At 52.7% G+C, this 5,325-nt stretch overlaps 1 pseudogene; it reads left to right on the forward strand.

Moving 5' to 3' along the window:
* Positions 1-1,823: 1,823 nt before the first annotated feature.
* Positions 1,824-2,057, forward strand: LOC130840936 (cysteine-rich protein 1-like; annotated as a pseudogene).
* Positions 2,058-5,325: the final 3,268 nt, after the last annotated feature.

A 5,325-nucleotide genomic window follows, 5' to 3' on the forward strand; every position in this document is an offset into this window, starting at 1 on the left:
ATTCCCTCCTGCAGCCTTCACTGCGGCTCATCCCAAGGGAACTCTCACGTCACAGCCATATCTGAGGAGACAAAAATCCTGTTTCCTGCTCTTCCTGCCATTATTAGTGCTCCCCACCCCCACCCCATCAAAACCGCAGCAGCCCAGCCAGTGTCATTCGTATTCACTCATCCTCAGGGTTGCAGGAGTACAACAGAAAATATTTTGTCCCCATTTTGCAGTTGGAGAGGCTGAAGCTCAGAAAGGCCAGGGGTCCCTGCCATCCAGGTCCCGGGGTCTGATACTTCTTTGGGAGCTGCTGAATAAATAACTGCACGAATGAGGAACACTCCCCCCAGTCAGCCCCTCTTTCTTTGGGGGAGGGGTAGTAGACCTCCTCCTCCAGCTGCCCAGGTTGGAAGGTTGCCTGGAGATTCATTCAGAATTCCACACACGTTTGTCAGGCAGAGTGGTTATAGTACAGTCATTAGGAGCAAGGACTGTAACCCGGTGGCCTGGGTTCAAACCCTGGCTGTGTCCTCTCTTAGCTGTGTGACCTTGAGATGCTACTTAACCTCTCAGAGCCTCACTTTCACCATCTGTATAATGAGGGGAGCGGTGATAATAGAATAATAGAAAAAAATAGCATCTATTTTAGAAGGTAGACTGAAAAGCACTCTGAAGTCATACTGAGCACGGAAGAACTGTTTGTTAAATAAGCAGACCCTCTACACTTATAAGTGTTATATAAGTAAACCTATACTTTTAAGTGTTAAATAAATAAACCTGTATGACGTACTAGGCATTGGAAAAGCGTAGAGAAAAAGACACCTGCATTTACCGGGGGCTCAATTGTTATCTCATTCATTATTATCCAGCCCTGTGGGGTAGAGGCTCTCACCATCCCTTTTTCATAGTTGCAGCATGAAACTCAGAAAGGTTAAATTACTTGCCTAAAGCCACCCAGTTGCGCTTGCACTCAGGGTCTATCTCGAGAAACATACCCTTAACCCCAACACCAGCACACTTCTTAGTCCCTACCCTCAAGTGGCTTCCACTCTGGTGGGAAAACAGACATTAGACAAATTACACAAAGAATAAAATGCACATCGGATGAGTGCTATGAAGGAATTTGGTGAAGGGCAGAGACGGGACATGGGGAACATAAATGCCAGCTGGCTGGGTTGCAAGAAGGCTTTTAAGTTTAAGAAGGAGGCAGTACGTTTGAAGCGTGAACAGAGTACCTTTCCAAGGTGAGACTTACTGCTGGTGAGAGAGACTCTCAGGAATGAAAGATTGGGGGTGTTTCCTCGAACTCTGGGGGGCGCTGTTTAGTGCGGTGCGCTGTGGAGCTGCTCACCCAGAGCTCTCAGAGACAGTTTGCTAGGAACAGGGACCACCTTCCTACGGTGGGGGCGTTTATGTACACAGACACACAGACCACACAGGGATCGCCGTATGGTATTGCCAGCTTCCTGCGTGTGTACAGGTGTGTCTGAAAAATTGTGCTCTCATCTGCGCTGGAACGAACTGGGAGATTAGGACTGACATGTATACACTACCATGTGTGAAAGAGATGGCTAGTGGCGAGCTGCTGTATAGCACAGGAAGCTCTGCTCTGTGCTCTGTGATGGCCTAGATGGGTAGGATGGGGGTGGGGGGTGGGTGGGAGGGAGGTCCAAGCGGGAGGGGATACATGTGTACATAGAGCTGATTCACTTCGTTGTACAGCAGAAACTAACACAACATTGTAAAGCAATTAAACTCCAAAAAAAATAAATAAAAATAAAAATCGGGCCTTCTCTCCGGTCTGCCCAGCCACCCACCCCGGATCGGGCGCCACCATGCCCAAATGCCCCAAGTACGACAAGCAAGTGTACTTTGCTGAGCCGGTGACCTCCCTGGGGAAGGACTGGCATCGGCCTTGCCTGAAGCGTGAGAAATGTGGAAAGATGCTGACCTCAGGGGGCCACGCTGAGCACGAAGGCAAGCCCTATTGCAACCACCCCTGCTACGCAGCCATGTTCTGACCCAAAGGCTTTGGGCGCCGTGGAGCGGACAGTCACACTTTCAAGTAAACCCATGTTTTGGAGACCACATCTCTGGCCCCTCCAGGACGATGGCAGGCCCTCCCCACAGGGGCCTGGGGCTCCCCTGTAGAACCCCATGCCCTCGATAAACCCAGACACTTGGAAAAATAAAAATAATAATAATAACAATCATTTCCTTGGAATTCAGTGCCCAGAACTTCTGACCACTAATGTAGGGGTAACAGGGGTGCCTGAGCCTTGGACAGGGCAAGATTCCACCCACCCAGGTACCCTGCCCCAGGTCCCACACACTAGTGTGAGGGAGGGACAGAGAGAGAGCCTGTTACATAGTAGGCACTCAATAACATTTTGTTGAATGAATGAATGAATGAGGAACACTCCTCTCAGCCCCTCTTCTCTGAGGGAGGGGTGGGCTTCACTCTCCAGCTCTCCAGATCGAAATGTTGCCCAGGATAGAAGACAAAACAAAACAATACATTTTGGTTAGAAAGGAAGACAGACACTGACTTATTTCTCAGCAATTTTTATAGCTAAAAAGTTACTTCCCAGGCTTTCCTGGTGGTGCAGTGGTTAAGAATCTGCCTGCCAATGCGGGGGACATGGGTTCAATCCCTGGGCCAGGAAGATCCCACATGCCATGGAACAACTAAGCCCATGCACCACAACTACTGAACCTGCACTCTAGAGCCAGCAAACCACAATTACTGAGCCCACAAGCCACAACAACTGAAGCTCGTGCGCCTAGGGCCCGTGCTCCGCAACAAGAGAAGCCACCACACTGAGAAGCCCATGCACCGAAACGAAGAGTAGCCCCCGCTCACCGCATCTAGAAAAAGCTCGCATGCAGCAACAAAGATCCAATGCAGCCAATAAATAAATAAATAAATAATTTTTTTTAAAAAAGTTACTTCCTTGGCTTAGGGAACCCCAAGGGTATTATTAGGACTGGGTTATCCCATGCTCTAGAAAATGATAGAACATTTGGGGTATGAAATTCACATGTGTTGGTGGAAGTTTCTGGGACAGTCATGTCTGTACCCCCAGAACTAGCAAGGGACACCACCAAGGACACTGGGGTTAAACCCTGGGATAAGATGCAACTCCACAGAATTTCCTAGGATCCTCACTGCCACACTGAGTGGGAAGGAGGCCTTGCTCCCATTCTACCGATATGGAAAGTGGGTTCAGAAATGTGTCTCTGCCTCTTGGGGACCTCAGACCACACCCAGAGCCCGAGACTCCTCTGAGTGGGAAGCCTGGACCAGAAATTTCCTGAGGCCTCTCTGGGCCTGAAGATGGGCTGTTTATACCCTGTGCTGTGCTGGCCCAGGAAGCAAAGGGAAAGAGAAGGGTGGGGGCTGTGAGTGACCAGGCTCTGTCTGCCTCAAGCCTGGCTTTTTTCCTTAGAGAGAGCGAGCCAGGAAAAACCAGGAACAGGCCCAGCAGTGCCTCTCTGGGGCCAGAAGCTCAGAGACTCTGAGATGGGTGGAAGGAGGGAGTAGCCGCAGGAGTAGGGGAAAGGTGGGACTTCCCTGGTGGTCCGGTGGCTAAGACGCCAAGATCACCATGCAGGGGGCCTGGGCTAGGTCCCACCTGCTGCAGCTAACAGTTCTCATGCCGCAACTAAAAGATCCCACATACCAGAAACGAAGTTCCGCCGTGCCACAACGACGACCTGGTGCAGCCAAATAAAGAAATATTAAAAAAAAAAAAAAAAAAAAGAGTAGGGGGAAATGGCATTCAGAGGGGGAAGGGGGAGGGTACAGACAGCTTTGGAGGTGGAGGGCTTGCAGGGGTGGGGGTGGGTTATGGAGCTGGAGTCCCCCCTCCCCTGGTGTCCTCGAAGGGGACCCACACCAGCCTCCACATTTTTTCCATCCTCCGTAAGAAGCCTCCCCCTCCACCTGCTCTTCCTGCTCATCCCGTCTGCCCCACCGCCACCTCGACACCCTGCTCCCCACAGGCCAGGGCCAAGCCCTGTCTTCAGACCCCTCCTACTCCCTTTCCCCTGGCCTTCCTAGGATCTTGCTCTGTCCAGCCTTGGAGGGTGCCATGGGGAGCCTCCTGGCCTTGAATCCAGCTTTGGGCGACGGGTGAGTCTTGAAGTCTTGGGGAGCTTGGGGACTCAATTTTCTTTGGCTATTGGCAGGAATGTTCCCATCCCCTTTTTCTCCCTTTGTTTGGTTTCACAAGGGAAGAACGTATATCACAGGACCAACGGCCAGGTACCTGGAGGTACTCTGCCCATTGTGTGTGAAGTGGGCATACTCTTTGGTTTTCCCTCTCCCCATAAGGAAGCCCCCCAAGAATCACAAAGCTTGGATACTTAGGGTTACATGAGGTCAGGCTACATCTTTAGAGCCCTGTCTGTGCTCTCGGCAAGGTCCTTATCTGTTTACACCAAACACAGTAGTGGGGGATGGGAGCAGGGGACCGGGGCTGACTGTGTACAGTGACAACAGGGGCTGAGCCTGGAGAAGGGGGCCGTCCCCCAGGCAGACTGTATTTGTCCATAAACACAGTCCACCCCAAGCCCCAGGGCAGAGGGAGGGCAGAGAAACCAGCCCAGCTGGAGCGCCTCTCCTTCTCCCTCCCTGAGAAGGGGCACCCCCGGGCCCAGCCCCTCCTCCTCACAGGCACACTCTCCCTCCCAGCACCACCCCCTGAGCTGTTTCCACAGCAAGCCGGACTGTGTTCTGTAAACTCCAGTCCCCTATCCAGGGAGCCCCCAGCGATAGGACAGGTGTCAGGCCATCACTGCACCTGTGTGTGCTGGGGGGGGGGGGAGGTCAGGGAGAGCAAAGGCCCTTTTTAGGTTCAAGTGATGTTTGTTTGTCCTGTCCCCTGGAGTGGTCAGGCTCCTACTCCCCATAGGGTCCTGTGAGGGGTCTGGGCCCATGGGTCTCCAGGACGCTACGTAGCTTATGGATCTGGGGCCAGTCTTTTAGCCTGAGGGTGCCCCTCACTGTTTCTGGGCCTCTTGGAACGGAGGGGGCGTGGACGTCCATCCCCGTGGCTTGTTCTGCTGCACCACCGCCTCTCCTTTGAGTTCATGATGGGTGGGGAGCCCTAGGGTTGCCATTCCTCAACTCCCCCCAGCTTGGGCTGCCTATTAGGTCCTGAGTTTCCTAGAGCCCTTGTCGCTCAGCCAATAAGAGGCCGAGACCTTGCCCCACCCTTTTGTGGCTACGCTCCTGTGTATAAAGCCTGAGGCCCCAGGTGGATGGCCCAGTGGGTTCAGCCCAACCCAGTGCTGAGCTCTCTGTGACGCAGCTGGTCCTGCTCCCTTTCTAAG

The sequence above is a fragment of the Hippopotamus amphibius genome, chromosome 17 (assembly GCF_030028045.1).
Source record: "Hippopotamus amphibius kiboko isolate mHipAmp2 chromosome 17, mHipAmp2.hap2, whole genome shotgun sequence".
NCBI lineage: Eukaryota > Metazoa > Chordata > Mammalia > Artiodactyla > Hippopotamidae > Hippopotamus > Hippopotamus amphibius.